The 20143-nt window shown below is 44.1% G+C and overlaps 1 protein-coding gene across 6 annotated transcripts in view; it reads left to right on the forward strand.

Annotated features, from left to right (window-relative positions):
* Nucleotides 1-20143, forward strand: part of rbm47 (RNA binding motif protein 47) — a 34020-nt gene continuing 13877 nt past the window's right edge. For 4 of the 6 annotated variants that reach the window (XM_079160436.1, XM_079160437.1, XM_079160438.1 and 1 more), the window contains exon 1: nt 1346-1767. The gene's annotated coding sequence lies outside the window, so the exon portion shown is untranslated. Of the gene's footprint in view, nt 23-1345; nt 1768-14514; nt 14713-20143 lie in introns of those variants that run through there. The other 2 variants (XM_079160433.1, XM_079160434.1) reach the window with 2 other exon arrangements.

A 20143-nucleotide genomic window follows, 5' to 3' on the forward strand; every position in this document is an offset into this window, starting at 1 on the left:
CCGCCCACGCCAAATTCTGCAGGTTAGGCAAACAGAAATAAAGCATGAGAGGTGAATGCTGGAGGTCTGGTAGTGTTGAAACTGCTCTGCATGATCAAACAAGTATAGTCAGAAATGAGAGAGAATAAAAGTGTGTGTGTGTGTGGGGGGGGGGGGGGGGGGGGGGGGGGGGTGAAACAGGATGAGAAACCCCCGTGGAGCCACTGCTGTTAATTATCTTCCACTGTTTTTTACTTTCAGTTCAAGTTTCCCATTCGGGCCCCGTCTTCACACTGACTGTCCAACACAAGACAATGTGTCGAGTGCCTTGTTATTACCCTAGGCTGTCATCGCAGAGCGCATCCATTAAGTCAGCGTGTCATCGTGACGTCGTGACGTGTGTGAATGAGCGCCACAAAAAAAAGGTCGGCCCGCGTGCGATCATCGGTAATCGGCGTGAGGTCGGATGGGAACGGTCATTGTGGTGTGTGTGTGTGTGTGTGTGTGTGTGTGTGTGTGTGTGTGTGAGAGAGAGAGGTTTGCAAGGTGTACAGAAAACTCCTTTAGAGGAATGCTGCTCTGGCTGAGATAATTCAAATTTGCGCGCGCGCGTGCACACACACACACACACGCACACCGAATCTGGCCAGGGCAACAGGAGGATAGCATTTCCCATCCGGAATGATAGGAGGAGGGAGGGAGGTGCGTTGGGGGTTTGGGTAGTCAGATTCAGGTTTGGTGAGTTTTAGGTGGAGACAGTGTGTACACCACACACATGAGAGAGAGAGAGAGAGAGAGAGAGAGAGGGAGAGAGAGAGAGAGAGAGGGAGAACAATTTCTAGAATGAAAAGAGAAGGAAGAGGAAAACTAAACGCTTTGTGCGAAGGAAGTGTTTAGGGTGACGGACACCTGACTTGAGCGTCGCGTCAGCGATGGTGTGCTGTAAGAATGATGCGTTTAGTGTTTTTTTCGGGGTGGGGAGGGTTTCTCTCCGATGAGCGTCCCGAGATCATTAGCGCGCTGGTTTTCATGCGGGTGTTCAGAACTTTTTCCTCCCTTTTTCCCTCCCTGCCATCAGCCTCTCTCCCCCTCTCATCGCTTCTGAGGAATGTGGGGCTTATGTCAGTGAGAGTCAGGTACAGACTCACTAATTACCACTGCCATTCCTCCCTCCATCTCTCCCGCCCTCCCTTCAGCCCCGCCACCTTCAGCGCTCTCTCTCTCTCTCTCTCTCTCTCTCTCTCTCTCTCTCTCTCTCTCTCTCTCTCTCTCTCTCTCTCTCTCTCTCTCTCTCCTCCACCACTACGAGACCTTGTGCGCTCCCTCCCCTCTCTTGTCTCCCGCTGTTGCGTCTACGAGCGCCGTCTTGACTAGAGCAGAGGAGAGGGCAAACTGCGAGGATCTGAGTCAGAATCCGGAAGAAAAACACCAAAAGGAGAAGAGAAACTCTGACTTGTCCTCTCTCTCTCTCTCTCTCTCTCTCTCTCTCTCTCTCTCTCTCTCTCTCTCTCTCTCTCTCTCTCTCCCTCTCTCTCTCTCTCTCGCTCCCCCCCCCCTCTCTCTCTCTCAGTGTGTGCTCGTCAGATGTGTCTGAGATCTCCTCTTGTGCTCTGGGGGACCTGTCACTGAAGACAGGAGGAGCCTTGGAGAGGACCCGACGCACGGCACAGAGGAGGAGAGGACGAGGACGGGTTTCAAGATGAGAAAGTGACAGAGCTAGATCGTTGCTTTCTGAACGGCAGAAGAACCTGAGACGACGCTGCAACTACACGTCCCATCATCCTACAGGTTGGCCGGGAACTCCTCATGAGTCTCTTTTTTTCCTTTCCTTTCTGCCTGTTTCTCCTTTCAATATTTGAAAAAAATGTTGGATGTTAAGTTGAGGGACATGGTGTGTTTTCTCACCTGGAGGGCTAAGAACACACACACACACACACACACACACACACACACACACACACACACACACACACACACACACACACACACACACACACACACACACACAGTGGGTATCTGGAAGGACATTTCTTCAGCTGGTCCAGTGTTCACACTGACCCAGCTGACTGCTATAACCTTCACTACAAGGTTATGGGACAAGGACTCAATGTTTATTTGTGTGGGGATGTGTGCGTGTGTGTCTGTGTGTGTGATCATTTGCTGTCTTGTCGAGTTCTCCTGCGTGTGTGTGTGTGTGTGTGTGTGTGTTTCAGAAACTGGTTGAGCAGGGTGCCAGTCAGCCTTGGGTGTCCTGTTGTTGGTGCACAAACGAGATTTAGATGTGCGAGCATATGTGTGTGTGTGACCTTAAGTGCATATACTGTACGTTTTGGGTGCCGTTAACGTTTGTATGTGTGTGTGTGTGTGTGTGTGGCCCAGACCCTTTTTGATTATTTCATTATTAGATCAAAGTTACAAAACTGTCAAGATGTGAAGGAGAAGATGTTCTTGTGTGTCTCTACAGAACATGAAATCCAAAAGTATTATGTTGTCAGAAGTGTTCTCCTTTTTTCACAAGATCTTCAATGTCTTTGTTATTGTATTAATCATTATTTATTGAAAAACGAATCATACATTTTCCACAAAATCAACAAAAAGAAAGGAGCTAAATATTTTTTTTTCATTTGCAAAACTTTAAAAACACAAAATAATAAGTGTGAAGCTGAGAAAACAGAACATAAACAGAATGATTGGACGATAATCAGCTGCTGCCTTGTGAGAGAGAGTTTTAGTTTCACTTACTAACTTAGTGTTTCCTGAAGAATCACCTGGAGACGGAGGACAGGGAGGTGCAGAGTGACACCTGAGTGTCACTCCTTTGTGCATGTGTGTGTATGTGTGTGTGTGTGTGTGTGTCTCCTCCCTCTCAACGGACTACCGGCTCCAGCTTATGAATACATAATTCTTCCACGCGTTTAAGGTGTGTGAAAGGTGTGTGTGTGTTGAAGTGCTGGTCAGACCTGATGAGGTGATGACACACGGTTTCCTCAAAACTGCCTCACGCAAAACCAAAAATAGATTCCAGTGAAATATTTAGCCGATAGGTATTCAAATGGACCCGTCTGTCTCTCAGACAGCGGCTGCAGGTTCATTACTGATTGTGCAAAGAGGGTTCAAGAAGTGAACCGTTTTTCAGAGTGATACTTATCTCTCAACCCACTGTATGACATTCCACTATTGCAAAGAAAAAGAGGGACCAACAGTCACCCAGGACAGGAATTTATATCTAGATTTCTTTCTTTCTAGCGTGACCTTAGTGGTATCGTGTTTTGGACCCGCTCCAGTTCAGGAAGACAGACGACAAGGAGGAAGAAAAACAAAGAAATCTCTTTTGTATTTTTTTTTTTTAAGCTGACGAAGGTTAAAGTGATTTTTTTTTCAAGCAGGAAGCTGCTGGGAAATTATTATTCAGCAAACCTCAAGTTTAAGGAAGAGAAACAGCCTCAGCGACATACGCACATAGTAGCAGAGTCACATGACTGTCACATGATCATCGCATGCTCGGGATGGGGAAGCACAGATTCATCTGTGTGTGTGTGTGTGTGTCAGAGCCATAAGCCTAATCCACAAACCCTAAAGCTGAAATCTATGGCTGGGGAGTAAAGAGAGAGGGGGGGGGCTGTTAGCACTATTGTGTTGTTTATGAAACACCTGTAACAAGATCTGAACACCTTCTCTCGCCTCTCTTTCTGTTTGTCACAAACACACATACCTTGAAAGCACAATGGCCACATTCTTCCGTCCGTTGCCCCCTCCCCCCACCTCCCTGAACAGCAGTGAGACGATGAGAGGGAAGTGGAAACAGGTGAAAATTAGGACACGTCACGTGTGCAGGTAGATGAGCAGCAAGATGGACAGACGTAACAATGTATCTCCTGTAAGCTCATTTGAGATGCAGCTCTGCACTCTTATGTCGAGTCTTTCTAGTCACGTTGTTCTAAATCAGAAATAAAAAGAAATGACTGAATGAATTCATTAATTAGAATTATTTGTGAAAGTGTATAAGGGCATAGAACATTATGACAGTACATGATGTCATTTACATGCTCTCAAAAGCTGTTGGGAATGATGCCATTTGTTTCACAGATTGGGTGCTAAATGTAACCTTTTTTTCACTCGAGAATCAATCAAAATGTTTAAAAATCCCGTAAGAACACCACGTTTAGGGTGTCCACGTAGTCCACGTGAAAAAAATCATACATTTTTGTTCTGGTCTGATTCCTGTTCACGCTGACTTTTTTCCCCCTAATGAACCAAGAGGAGTAAAACATGAAGTTGTACAGATTGACAGGACTCGTTGATTGGCGATTGGGGAAAACAAATTCCTTACAAATCAGTGTTGCAAAGCTCACAAAGAAATAATTGATTGTAAGCATGATTACTATCATTGGGCTGTAAGTTGGCCGTGCGTTATGATGAATAATGACTAACAGTCATGTAGTCACAGGACTGTACAAAAAGTCTCTGAACACTTTCTAATTAACTTAATGAGCTGACAAAGTACAGGGATTGGATACGGCGTGACGTATTAATACCTGCGCTGACGTGTGTATGTGTTCATTTGCAGGTTCTATTCATGGTCATATCACTAAGGACGCTTCCTGAACACATTTTCACGCTGAGCGGATGGATTTATTAGTAGTTTAGCTTTTGAAATCATGTTAAAATCTCATATTTGCTTTCATAAAACCCTGTGGTTGGTTCGTCTGCGTTCACACTACAAACAACCCGCACGACAGTCTGCTTGGAAGCGGAGCGAGATGAACCTTCTCCATCAGTCTCTGTTCGGTTGTTTGGTCAACACCAGCTTTGCCCATACCGAGCAAATGAATTTCTTTTGGCCGAACCAAACAGACTAGATGGGAAAGCACCCAAAGACACCAAGAACTTTAGGCACACCGTAGAAAAATCCATGCTGTGATTTGGTATCAACAGACGTTTGACATTCGGAGATTTTTGAAAGACTTGCATTTTTCAGCGATTGGATGGCGATCGCTTCTGTTCTGGAAGCTGCTCAGAAACCCTGTTGTTGTTAATATAGCGAGTAAAGCCACACATCCTCTGAACGCCCTGGGTCTCTATTTTGTGGTTGTAACGTTTTATGAGGCTGTGGTTTTCCTAGAGGTCACATTATAAAGTCAGGTCAAGTTTAAAACAATGGTCTCACTACAATAAAATGGCTACTATGAGGACTCACATCATCACATGAATTCAGTTGAGCTCATTGGATGCACAAGAGTGTCAGCTTTCCAGTCAGACCCAATCCATGGAATTCCCAGGCTGTTTAGGGAGCCCGTATGCAGAAATATTCAAATACACTATCTTTAGATTTGTGAAAATAACACATTTATATTGCATTCAAAACACTGCATGTTTTTTACACAAACTGCATGGGATTAGCATGAAGTGGATGTGTCCATAAAGAGGAGATTCATGGGTATCCGTGGAACCTATTTTCATTCACATATCGATATATTGAGGTGAGAGGTCAAGCAGACCCCTTAAAAAAAATGTCCATACCAGCTTTGCCCTCGCCATAACTGGTACATGGTACCATTGGATTCCTTAGGTTTTCTTTTTCCATAATGCATCCAGAACCTTAGCTTTTAAAATTCCGGGTGCTACGGCCTCGAAAAGACGTCGGCCGCGCCCGCCGTCGGACCATCAGATCGCTAACAGATTAAAGGGTCGGTTCCGCTAATTACAAAAACACTCCATCTCTATAACCAAGTCCTTTAAATTAAACATCAGAAATGTGTTTATTTATGGCCTCCAGGAAAACACACAACAGCGTTTAGTTTTACATTTTTATCTGATGTTGCTTTCTACAGGACGACATCATTTCAAAATGTCACAAATTACTTTAGGAAAAATAAATCCATTTTATTATCTAAAGCGTTTGATGAGGTGAGGAATGGTACTCTTGTTTTGTTGGAAGTCAGTCTCATCACTATTAATATCAAGCCGTTTGTTTTTCGTAGGTCCTCCATAACAGTGAGAAATGACCCGTTTAAATAATGATTCATATTACTGTTGTTCTGCCACCTTTATGTGGAAGGTTTGGTTCAGAAAAAAAACAAATGACAACATCGACAATCATCAAAGTCAAACACTGTTAACCAAACCACAGACCTCAACCTTCTGTCTGAGAGGTCTTGCGTCGGTATGACAACGTCGCGATGCTGCCTCACAGTCGTTATTAACACACCACAAGACCACAAGACGTCCTCAATTGGTATGCGGACATAGGTCCTTTTTTAAAAGATGACTAATGCTGTCGATTTTTTTACTTTTTTTTTTTTTACTTTACTTTTACTTTTTTTTTTACATGATTGTTGTTGTCTTGGAGACGGGGTCGGTTAGGTCTCCCTCTGAACCGTTGTCATCAGGACTGCTTCTTCAGTTGAACATAGTTCCAGTTCGAACCGGGAACAGGGAGATTATGAGAAGGTCATTTTTCATTTGCCTGCATTGTATTGGGGGGTATTACAAAAGCTGGATGAATGAAACCCAAAACGACCTGCGTGGATTGATCCCGGCAAACTTCTTCTCGAACTAGAGCGAGCGGTCGAGCTGAGACGTTGTGCAACCGTCTCTCTTCTGAGAACGTGGCGGCAACGACGCCGTTGAGTGTGTAAACAGGTGACATCCACTCACTGTGAAGGCTGGATCAACACTCCTCCTCCTCCCAGCTTTCTCTCCCCCCTTGTGCCGTTCAACCTTTGACCCCAGCGTATCCCTGTCCACCCCCCTCCTGTGTGGTGACACCGCTGAACCCTCCGTCCTCTCCTCCCTCCTTCCCTCCTCTGTCCTCGTACGCTAATGCTGTTATTATGCTTCGTTTCACCGCTAGTTTCTGCCTTCTCCTCTTGCCAATTTCTTTTTTTTTAAGATGTTTGTTAGATCGAGCGAGGACACGGGCACGTTGAAGTCCGCCTTAAACCAATACTTGTAAGCCCATATGTGCATTAAAAGCATGATAGTTTGCTGTAGTTGTCCCTCCTGTCCATACGAGCTGTGAAGAGATCCCGTCCTAAAGGACACTATCTTTGGAAGTGCTTCAGGAGGCCGGTGTGGACAGGAGGAACGACCGCAGCAGCTGATAACTGTGTTAGTGTACATGCTGGTATTGTATTTAAAAACTGCAAACCTATCCTTTTTTCGGGCTCGCACACACAAACATGCACAGAGCATCCGATTGCCTGTTCTCAAACGGGCTCCTCTCTGCATACCTGCTGCTACACACAATGGGCTAGTTGTCTGGACAGCAGGCCAATAGGCAAGGTGTGTGTGTGTGTGTGTGTGTGTGTGTGTGCGCGTGCGTTTTGATTCTGGCAGGGAAGGCAAGCAAATGCAAGTGGTGTTGAGGGCTGTGTGTTTGTGTGTGTTCGTGTAGGTGTGTGTGTGTGTGTGTGTGTGTGTGTTGAGGTTTGGGGGACAAGAAACTACCGGTACAACACTGCATCTCGTGATAAGATCCAAACACTCGCACGCGCACATGTGGCCCCCCACCTCACTCCTCCAGCCCCCACCCTCGCCAGAATGGAATGTTCCGTGGGCCGAGGCTGACTCTGTGAACCCATTCACAAAACTGACACAAAGTAGCCGTACTCTGGGCCACACACACACACACACACGCACACACACACACACACACACACACACACACACACACACACACACACACAGACACACACACACACTTGTGTTCGGACCCTCCCTTGTCCTCCCTTCTTTTTGTTTGATGGCTAGTTTCAGCAGGTGAACAGGTGGATTACACGGCGTCTGCTGGTTTCTCAGGATGATTATTTTTTGCCTCGTCATAAAAGTCCTGTTTCGAGTGACACTGTTTTGCAGTTCAGCTATTGTGTGTTGCTGGATCTGTATTTACAGTGTGTGTGTGTGTGTGTGGGGGGGGGGGGGGCGGGGCATTAGCTTTTCATTCTGCTCTTATCTGCCTGTTTCTACCGTCCCGTCTCACTTTTCCTAGTCTCCGTGTCTCTGCTCTGTGTGTGTGTGTGCGTGTGTGTGTGTGTGTGTGTGTGTGTGTGTGTGTGTGTGTGTGTGTGCGTGCGTGCGTGTGTTGAAAACAATTCGCCTTCCCGGAAAACGAGACAGGCGTCAGGTGTCGGTGAAGGTGACATTGCAATTTTAAGTTTATGCCACTCGCAGTAACATGTAGTCTTGCGACAAGCACTTTGTTTACCGCAGACACCATTTGTTTTTTTATCATTATTATTATTATTATTTTGTAAAAACGCTTCGGACAAGCAGTCCTTTCTTCACACTAGGAGTGGAAAAATGAGCTAGCGTGCCCTGCTACGTTGTCGAGTCCAGGAGCTGTCTGGAGCGGAACAGAGTGAAAATAAGTCGTTTGATTGGTTGACGTTGGGTCGACGCTTCACAGTGAAAAGTTGAGGCCAGTTGAACCTTGATCTGTAGCTTGTCACCCGTATCGGGCGTCAGTTTGAAGCGTCATGCCACCGGCTTCCATTGAAAATGACACGTTTCCTGTTGCTGTGTTGGCCGTAGTGTGAACGCAGCATTAAAGGACAACCCATCTGCATCTAAATATATCATGCGGAGTTAGAGTTACAACCATTTATGTAGCTGTGGCCGTCATTTGTTAGCATAGCATTTCACCCAGCAGTGCAATATGACAATGCAGTGACACCACAGCTGTAAAGGGAAGTGCTTTTGGACGATAAGGAGTCATCACATGATCACACAGGTGAACTGCAGGCGCAAGAAATTCCAAACACCAATTGTTTGTAAAAACCAACCCGTTCTCACTCCCAAAGTGTTAAACAACGCAACTTGTTCAAGTTAACGTCAACCACACACTTTTAAACCTTTTTTTTTTTTGCCTCAAACTAACTTGCTATGAAGACGGAAGTTCATTTTGAAAAGACACCATACAAGCAGATATTGACACGCCGTCACTTGCACGTGTAAAACTGAGGGGTACGTAGAGCGCCGTAGTCTGAAGGTTAGCGCCACCGACCAAGTCGTGGTGTTCGATGCGTCAGTGTGAATTATTGGGCAATGCATCAATATTATATCGTGATATGAGAATAGATATTGTGTTCGATTTTGGATATCGTAATGTGACATAACTGATGTCATCTAGTGATGATTATTTATCAAAAGTAAATATTTTGTGAGAGCACCAATGGTCAACCCTACAATAATATCTTTTTCAATATCAAAGCAAATGGTAAAAAATATGGTGACATTTGGTTTTCTCCACGTTGCCCAGCCCTAACTGCATGTGTGCATGTATAAAGTACAGTAGGTGGAAGTCGGATTTGAATGGTCACTTAAAATAGGCAGAGTGGATAATAACTTTAACCTTTGTTTTCAAGTATGTGATGCACATATTGTGGCTGAAGTGTGACTTCAAACTGTGTCAGACTGTTGAAGACAGACGGTGACTGTTTGTCACCAGCACAAAACTCAAACTGTAAAAAAACAATTGGAATTTTCCTTTAACTTCAGTCATCTCAGATCTGTTCAGATTTGAGCTCATTCTGTTCTATTGTTTCAACGACATGCTGGTATCCCATTATCACATGATTGTCAGTGGTGTTCACATGGCGCTGGCAGACGGAGCCGTCACACATGCTGACGTTACGATGGTCACTGGTCACCGACCAGATAATCAGCGGCTTCGGCATGGTTAGAAGTCATGAGGATGACTCTGTTTCTCTTTCTATAGTGCTTCAGTCTTCCAGCTCCTTCCAATCTTCCCTTCATCTCTCTCTCTCTCTCTCTCTCTCTCTCTCTCTCTCTCTCTCTCTCCTTCCTCTTCTCCTTGACCTTGGCAGTGACTGGAGCACCTAAACACACAATGGCCCTGTGCTGCCATTGGCTAGTGACAAGCCACATGACTGGAGCGTCAGCTGACCAAATTCTAGGCAAAAGGGGAAACTTTCAGCGGGATGGAAGAAAAAACAACTGTAGGACTTTAATGTCAGATCCTGTGTGTGTGTGTGTGTGTGTGTGGGGCTATTGATTTGTGCTGAGTCATTTTTGTTCATCACAAATGGGACAGTGTGATTGGTTGACGGTAGTTCCAGGGCCTGAGGTGACCCTGTGAATGAGGAAGTACGAAGTAGATCTGAGTCAGACTTTTACCTGTTGGTGCAGTTGAACCGTCTGAGGATTCCTGCAGAACAGTCATTTTACACACAACACAGGCTTACAGTAAATCCGGCTGTTCCTTTAAACACACACACACACACACACACACACACACACACACATACACACACAGACACGCAGCCTGTGAGTTGAGTGTATTCAGGTACAGGTGTGTGACACCCTGTGGTGTTTGCTCCCTCTGTTGGGACGCTGACGAGAGGTTTCAGCTGAGGTTGACTTTTCAACTTTCAACGCTTGTGTTCTATGAATGAAATGACTTGAAAACATTGTCTTAATGTAATACTGACCTGAAATATGCTGAACGTGCCTGTAAAAACGCCATAAAGACTGGAGGAGGGCATTTATTAATTGTATCTTTTAATTCATTTTTATTTAGCTTTGAATGTTACATTTAGTTTTACTTTTCGAGGTACAGCAGCAGGTTTAGTTTCAATTTCGTTTTTGTGGAAATGAATGAGATTGTCTTTCATTTTGTTTCGGTTTTATTTATAATGAAATTGGCAGTTGCATACACCTTACAAGAGCTGTACCAGAAATAATAAAAAACAAAAACGTCTTGGCCACTTAACGAACACTTACAATTATAAAAGTGCAGTGGTCGGACATCTCAGGACATCCACATGTCCGTCCTGTTTATGTTTCCATTGACAGTTGGTGAAGTTTATTTACAGTTTGACATTGTTCAGACGTTCAGTGTTGAGATTTGCCCAGCGACAATATAATATTTGACTCACACCGATCTAAAAAGAAGTAGTGCTGATACCTCATAAACATTCCATCAACTGAGTGTGTTGACTTTAAGGCAACTTTCAATGACCCACATCTTCATCGCTTATTAAACAGAATTATCAGTTTGAAAGACTGCTGATAGCAAGTGGAAACTGACACAGTGTGTACGTGAATGTGTGCGTGTGTGTGTGTGAGGACGTGCATTGCGTGAGTGTATGATTTCTATCGATATGGAAACCTCTGGAGAATAAACATTTTAGAGGACTGTCTCGGCCAGTATTCATATTTTCCTGCACAAACAGATATTGTGTAAAGTATGTTGAACTTCTACAGACTGACTTTTATGTGATGTCTTTATTTTATTATTGTTATTATTATGTTTTGAACAATTTTTTATTTATTTAATATCATAGTTTGTTCTGATCGTATCGATTGGTTTTATTGTACCCTTTTATCAGGGTTTACATTTGACCTTAGTTTGTCTTGCTTTTGTTATGTATATAAATGTGTGTATATATATATATATATATATATATATGGCTGTCAAAGCACTTTGTAACAGTGTTTGTAAAGGTGCTATTGAATAATCAATTTAAATATATTTTTAAAAAAATGTCAGTAAGCGAAAATACAAGTTAACAGCAAGTTTTGAAATTTAAATAATTAAACCTGGCTTGAGAAAAGTAAAAAAAGGAAACATAAAATGCTCTATCTCTATCTGAAAATAGCCTGACACCCCCCCCCCCCCCCCCCCCCATCTGTCCCAGTGACCGTTGGGAAGCTGTTTGTGTGCAGCTTCTTACTGTGGGTTCATATCGGACCAGTCGGGCCAGTTCCCCCCGTGTCTGTCTCTCTGTCTCCATTAACCCCGAGCTGATGTCTATCTTCATCGCAGCCTGCTATCTTCGGTTCATGACTCGTGACTTTATTGCAAAAGCATTGCTCTTATCGTAATGCCGTTGTTTGATTATTTTGTTTTTTTACTTCTACTAACTTGTCTCTTCATTTTTGCAATTGTCTTCCTTGCCGGAGGAGGGGGATCTCTCCCTTTCTCTCCAGCGTGTACATAAACATTTAATAAATGGTTTATTACACGCTATGACACAGCAGATTTGAGTGTGTACTGATGTATTTGTCGACAGCAACCTGTGGGTGCCCACAAGTGGACGCTGCTGTATAAACACAGCGGTAATAATTTGAAATATGTCTTCGTGGTAGAGGTTAGAAATGTTGACATATACTGTACATTGATAAACACTTCAAACGTCCTTATAGCTGCTTAGAGAACTACACTTTTACAAACCAAGTGTTGACGATACGCCTCGTCATAGATTTGTCAAATTTGTCTTATGTTTTAACAGTCTTAAAGAGGTTTTTCCTTGTCTTTATTGTGATATCAGGCTATAAAAACAAACTTGTCTTCAGATGTGTGTGTGTTTGTGTGTGTGTGTGTGTGTGTGTGTGTGTGCTCGTAAGAGAGTGTGTGTTTGTGCAATACAGTGTGCCGGTAATAAAGTCATCCTGGCCTTCGGATCACGCTCTCCTCCACCTTTATTGTAGGTTTATGGCGGCGTGCGGCCTTCGCTCCAACATTATTACACCCTGTCGGGTCGAGAGAATACATTTCTCCATCTGTAAACTTTGAACTGGCTATCTGCATGTACCTAGTGTGTGTGTGTGTGTGTGTGTGTGTGTGTGTGTGTGTGTGTGGGTGGGTGTGTTGCCAAAAAAAAAGCGACAATCAGTGATTGCATGTCCTTCATTAACAGAGTCATTGGTTAATGTGTCACTTGTACAATGGCAACAACACACACACACACACACACACGCACACTTGTGCCGGAGGAGAACGACACCCCGTCTGATAAGAGCGTTCAGGCCTCTTTCTCCCCTTAAGGCTTGTTTGAGGTTATGTACACTTCCACACATTGTCAACGTGCTCTCTCTTCCTCTCTGTGTTTCTGGCAAAATACGACCGGAATGCGACAGCTTTGGTCCACTTTGTGTTCTCTTTATCTCCCTACGGCCCATTAACAGCAAAAAACTGAAATGTGTGAGGGACTTTTTGGACGAGCTAACCTGTTGTTTGAACTTGAGATTTTAAATTGGAGAAACATTTGGCTACCGTGCTGATAAAATACTACGATTGCTCACAGAACAGATCAACCTGTGAAATTCCGACGGGTTCGTCCCAAAATGCCTCAGGCGGAGCTTAGTTCAAGTAATCTCTTCTGTTTCACTGTTTGTCTCACTGCACTCTTTGAATTGTTGTAAATCTCTATTGACCTATACGTTCTTTTTTCCCCTAATATGCCTGAAGATATACAAAAAGTAAACATTTGGTTTGATGAGACATAAAAGTGGATAAAAGTGATCTCAAGTAGGCAAATACTGTCAGCTTAAGGGACAGATGGTGTCACTCTGATGAACCTTGTTCACTTGTTAACCCTTTTGTGGTTAGCTGTACTTTTGTTTTTGAGTGTTGCCACTTGCTCACACACTCAAGGGATGGCACTGTCGGTCCAGCCCAGTATCACGGGTAGGTCCTGAAATAGTCCCAGAATGCAACCTATTGGTTTTGTGTACATTGACATGAATTGTCTGGGGGGGACACACAAACCACGAGACCGGTGTTCGACACCTTGTTGTGGTTTTGATGCCTCAACCTAACTGTACGTGGGTTTATTAAGCCTAACCGTGATGTTTTTCCAAAACCTAACTAAGTGGTTTTGTTGCCCTGAACCTAACTTTCGTTTTTAACATAATGTCGTCCCGAAAAAAAAGTTGTTCAGAGCGCCACGAAAAACATGGACTATTCCTGTCTCTGTACACAAAACCAATAGATTGCATTTCGGCACTATTTCACAAACTGCCATGGTCGGTCGGTCCACTTTGGTCCAAAAATAGCTCAAACAACCGCTGTATGGATTGCCATGACGTTTGGTCAAGACACTCATGGTTCCCAGAGGATGAATCCTCTGGCGATCCCCTGTCTTTTAATCTAGCGCCGCCATCAGGTCAATTTTTTTTTTATTTGTCCAATACTTTGGATTATGACCAAATACCTCCAAAACTAATGCCATTCCCATCAGCCTCAGCTGTACTGTTTTTCATGCTAATTAGCACATTTTAGCATTACTTAAATCTAAGGTGCGATCACGGTAAATACCAGACCTGCTAAGCATTAGCGTCTTAGCATTGTAATTGTGTGTACGTTAGCATGCTGACGTTGTCGTTTAGCTGAAAGCCAACACGTAGACTCAAAGTCTTGTTCCAGAAATAGTTTTGACAGCATTATTCTTCAGAGTTTGAATTCTGACTCAGACGATAATTATTTCTGGGCTGGACCATTTGATTTCTGTAAATACATCTGCACACTCAAACACATGACTTTTCCCTGATTGTTGTCAATCATCACCTTTTCGTCACACCCTCTGTCCTTTTATCCCTTCCCTTTTGTCCTACTCCTTATCAGCTGAGAGAGAGAGAGAGAGATTGAAGGAGGGAGAAGAAAAGGTGGGGGGTTACCTGTGCTGAGTGGCCCCACCTCTCTCTCTCTCTCTCTCTCTCTCTCCCCTATGGCCATTGAGGACGAGTAAACACTAAACCACCTTTGCTTACCTGCACACTCAGACACTCAGACACAGGCAAGCAAGGACAGTCTCTTCTTTCCGCTGCGGCCTGTCAGCATCAACAAAGAGTGAATGGACAGAGAGAGAGAGTGAGTCTCAGAACGAGTGTGATTGTGCAAAGTGACTGCTACCAAAAGCGAAGTGCGCCGGCATCTGCATCTTCTCGGCCTGCTCCGTCGATCTCCTCGCTCCTCAGTGTGGGATACAGGTACTGTGTCAGTGTGTCTCTGTCTTTTTGAAGGTCTCTGCACTAAAAACATATGTTGTTCTCTTTTAAAAAAAAATTAATCACTTTTTGTTGTCTATCTAACAAAAAAGAAAAGAAAAATCTTAATTTTGTGGGTCTTGAAATATCAGCCAGTTTGTGCGCAAAACTGTTGGCTATCTTTCAGATAAGTACTTTTGTTTGACGTACTTTTGTTTGATCCTCTCTGTGACCAAACCGCACCGTCTGCTGATGGAAACATTTTGATGGAGTTTGTCTCCACTCACGGAAGAAATCTGGCAAGCTGCTTTGTCTGGACGGAGTTGCCAGACTTGTTCCGCCGCATTATCAGAGCCAACATGATTGGACACAAAGGCACTTAAACCAATCAGTGATTAAAAGGGAGCAAGATGTCCTTACAATGAAACCAGTGGAACCAGTGGAGTGGCATGGCACTGTATGTGTGTGTGAGTTTAGGGTGGGGGGACTACATAGAGAGGCTTAGACTTCCGGGTTGTCCGTCATATAATAAGTGGACTTTCACCCTGGTGAGCCGAGCTGTTTGTTGTGTGTGTGTGTGTGTGTGTGTGTGTGGCTGAGAGAAAATGTCATCATTTTAAGTTGCATTTAAGAATTCAGTGACAGTATTCACTGTTTTTTAATGATTCAGTCTACTTTTATTTTAGAAGATCTTCTTAGTTGCAATTGAAAAAAACGTATTGGCAGAAATGTTTTTTCAGTTGCACGTTGCTGCAATTGCAGGAGGGTGACACACGCGCTCTTAACTGTGTTTGTCGACGGGGCGCGTCGTTGTTTGATGTCAGAAGTTTGCATGAAGGTTAGCTCTTTTGTGAGCCTGCGTAGTAAGTGGGAGAGTGAAGGATGCTGAAAAAACAAAAGGTTATACGCAAATATTTGGGTCTTTTTTATTGTTACGTCTGCCAAATACCACCGACTCCCTCGCTTAAATCCGGCTAGTTTTTCCTTATACACACACACACACACACACACACACACACACACAGAGGGGGCCACTAAAGCCTTTATCACGAGTGTGTGACACTGTCAACGTCAGTAGTAATTGTCTGAAACAATGTCTGCTATGGCCTCCAACAGGCTAGCTGATTAGCCTGAGGAATGTGTTTGCCTAAGGAAGCAAAGCTAGCGCTAAAGCTAAAGCAGCGCTTATGATTAGTAATGACTGTGAGGCTGTGTGAGGGGACATATGTGGCAATATTGGGTTGCAGCTGACCTTTCTATCCTGTCATGCTTTTACATTGCAGTTGAAGAGAAAAAGGCAAAGGCGAAGGCTCTTTGTTGCATCGCTTAAAATCATAGCGTCTTAGTCAAATTGTGATGTTTTGAGTGGACAAATGTGAGGTCCTCAAAGCGCAGCGGGGGGGGGGGGGCTCTCAGAGTAAATGAAGTGGAATCATCCCTCCGTGGTGAAGTCGGGGTGGGCTGAAGGCGGTTACTTGCGCACTCCGTCTGACCTGAAATTCTTCAGGCCAGTTTCACTTTAAAGGGCTTTCTAGCTCTGAGGGACGCCCCGAACATTTGGTCCCCTCCTCTCTGTTCGTTAGTTTCTCTGGCAGCTCTCCTTCTGGTCCACCTCACACTCTCCAACCCGACATCCCCCCCCCCCCCCCCCCCCCCCCCCTCTCCTCCCTAAACACTCTTTTGCCAATATTTTCTACATGTCTCCTCACCCTTCTCCCTCTCAGCCTCTCCACACCTTCCCTGCTGATCCCCTTTGAGCTTGAGTGAACCGCAGGTATGAAGGTGACAGGTACATGGATGGGAGGAGAGGAACAAGACGAGGTAGAAACCTAGTATACGGCTGGACTGCGTATGGTCAGTGTGCTACATTGTGGCCAAATTGTTGATACAAACTGATATAGTCAGCAGTGGTGTCCATAATGTGAATTCATGGATATTAAATGTTCATCGGTAGTGATCCCAGTCACATTTGCTTGTTGTGTACAGAAGTAGCATACCATATAAAATCTTGAAAGGAATACTTCACCCCCAAAATGATCATTTGTATATTAATCACTCAACCTGTGTCATCTTGAATTTGTGAAGAAATCTTTGCTTTTCTCGCATGCCTCCACAGAGAATGAAGAATCAACTAGAGCAGATCTCCACTGGGTGTGTCTGCAACGACCACTACTGTATTGAATGAATGCAACCCACAATTGGCTAACCCCCTGTCTTGACACCAATGGCCTGTAAGACGTCGTAAAATACATTCAAACTCAAAAACAAGCGGTGATGAATGCAGGCAAACGGCTCGAAGTCGTACATCATACAATCTCAGCGGCAAAGTTGTGCAGAGATACATCAGTGTGTGTAGTGGTAGTTCCATCAGTGGTTAGCAAAACAATACAAGTGAGACATTTAACAACCAGGGATGTACGCAACCAATGTAAAGCGTCGTAAACACACTTCATTCAAACTCAAAAAGAAGCCGCGACGTATGCAAGCAATCGTCTCAGTCTTCATGTAATACACTGAATTGTGACGAGGTACAACAGTGTGTCTACAAGTAGTTCTGTTAGCTGTTAGCGGTTAGCGGTTAGCTAAATACACTGTCCAAAACAATAAAAGTGAGCTGCAGAGCGACCAACAGGTACACAGTATGTGTAATGGTAGTTCCGTTAGCTCTTAGCCAATCACATGGCAAACTGTTATTCTCCCCGCTGTGGCCTCAGAGTAGCAGGTGAGGGATGGGGGGGGGGGCACTCAGCTGTGTTATCACTAGCAGCCCCTACTGTTAAGAGTAGTGAGTGAGGAGTCAGAGGGCAGTCAATGGCAGTACAAAACAGGCAATACAAGTTGTTTTTTTTAAGTTTGAGTCATCGCAACAACGAGAGGTCCTTGAGCAAGCAGTCATAACCTGGCACCAAAAATATTATGCAGTTTGCTGCAGTAGAATGCGAAATTAGCCGTGGACAGACATAGAGGTCACTCACTCACATACAACTGTTCGCCGCATGATGCTCCCGGCGGAGATAAAAACTGAATAAAACGTCTTAATGAATTAAAGTAAATGGGGGTCACGTTCAACGGCAAAACTATATCAAAGCATCAAAGCAACTCCCTCACAACTCGCAAGGTATAATCCAAGTCTCGTTTATCCAGTCATGTGCTCAGTACTTGCAGAAGTGTTTTAAATAGTAAGGTTTTAGCGAAGACGCATGTGTTTGTGTTTGCTGTACAGGGCTGTGTCTTAGTGATACTTGGTATTCGGTGCACAGTTGACACATCAGCTCCTCAAAAACCAGGGACAGAAAACAGATATGTTAAGACACCGTGATAACGCAGCTTCCCTCAAGGTGACTTAATGCCTCATCCTGCTTCATCCTGTCTTAGTCAGCATGCTGACAGTTGAACTGGCTGAACCACAGTGTGAGGACATCATGTGTCCCGAAGGGGTCAGCCGCAGTTCTCACTTCTCTTCTGCTCATTGTTTCGCTCGTTTGTGGTCGTTTACTGCAGCGGACTTCGAAAATGCATGTGTGCAAGAGACACTGGTACAAAATGTCCCTTTTGTTGTTTTATATTTATCATCAGTAAACAATTACAGTAGTGTAAACTCAAATTAAGCAGTTGCAGACACCAAAAAAAAAAACTACAGCAGGAAGCTTTTTGTAAAAATGAGTTTCTTCACTCGTCTGAGAGGAACTGCTGCAGGAAAACACAGTGTGGGACTAAACGCCGTGGTGTACTCCTCCAGGTCGTATCACTCCACAGAAACAAACAAACCTCTGGTCTGGTGACACGCTACTCATTTACTTATATGGATGACTTGTAATAACTGAAGGCAGTCATACAGGCTCTCCGGCCGAGATACTGATTACCAGCACTGCTTTATTGTTGACTTTATTCCTGCTTATTCACAGGTTTTGTCTATGTGGCAGATTCCAGTGTGTGTGTGTGTGTGTGTGTGTGTGTGTGACCCTGGACTTAAAAGAGAACCAGCTTATCAGAGATAACCAACAAAGTCTAATAAGCACTCTCTGATGTGAATACTTATGATTTATTCAGAGTTAAATAACGGTCTCAGCTTAAATCCAATGTCAGCGGCAGGGTTGTAGCGTTAAATATAAGTCAGTAAAGTTTGATTTACAGTCTGCCGTCATGAACAATGATGTTATTATCCATAATACACACCATTTCTTTTCACTTTGCATTCATTTTAAAGCTCAATTTAAAGTTTGAGTTTGCTAGAAACTACAATGCCCAGCTATTTTTAGGAATTTTACTGTAAAAATGTTCTTGTGACCCAATGATTGCTCTGTCTTCATAAGAATGGGCTTTGGTCTGAGAGCCACGGGCAGCGTAGGGAAGTCAGAAAGTGATGGATTTGTGTTTTGTCTTTTGACAGAAAAAAAATAGATCCAGACAAATCGAGACCCGGTGCGTGTGGTGTGAGGTTTCTTGGCGTGTTTGTGTGCTGGACAAATGATTGAGTGAACTTGTACAATGAAAGAGGTGGCGAGAGACTGTGAATGTTTTTTTTTTTCCACTTAGCGGGTTTACCTGTGGGGCTCAACGGTTAAACCGTTGACCTGATGGACTGTGCGGTCACCGGAACACCTGAAGCCTTTGATGCGTGTCTGAGTCCTGATTGGCTCTCACTAATGACTGACAGTTAATCTTTGATTCAGACTGCCCCCCCCCCTCGGTTTAGAGGAAGGCCTGATGTTACTGATCTGTGATCCTGCTCACAGACACCCTGCGTCTTTTCTATCTTTTGCACTCATGCAAAATGATTGCGCAAAATGCTACGAAAGCTCACACATACACCTTCACATACATATCTTTACACACACACCTTTTTGAGATCATTTGTATTCAGTTCTTCCAGGGTCAAGGTAATGTATTTGACAGTTTGGTTGATTAAAGGTGCTACAGTCCATAGTGTACCGCTCTTATTATTTGTGCTTTAACCTCTTGTTTTTTCATCATTCTCTGGTCTTTATGCTAAATAGACTTTCTTCTCGCCTGTTTACTCAGTCGTTAAGGAGTGGGGCCGGTTTCAATGGCAGCTGAAACTCAGTGCACTGTTGACCACACACTGGGACTTTCATCTGTCTCTCCCCCTCTCACCCCATCTGCTCTCTGTGTCCCTCACTCCCTCTTCTTTTCTTGCTCTCCTCAGAGCGCTGAGAGGAGAGTTTTTTTAGACAGAAACTCTCGGAGCGGGTGACGCTGTCTCTCGTCTCTCTGGCTGTTTCTCTCTCTCTCTGTCGTCTCTCTATCTGCTCTCTTGACTGCCCAGGAAGGTGTGTTGTTTGCTTAAGTTAAGCTGTGCTAGGAACGCGTTTGCCGTTGTTATGTACAAAAAACACACGCATGCCCAAATACACACACACACACACACACACACACACACACACACACACACACACACACACACACACACACA

The sequence above is a fragment of the Pholis gunnellus genome, assembly GCF_910591455.1.
Source record: "Pholis gunnellus genome assembly, chromosome: 5".
NCBI lineage: Eukaryota > Metazoa > Chordata > Actinopteri > Perciformes > Pholidae > Pholis > Pholis gunnellus.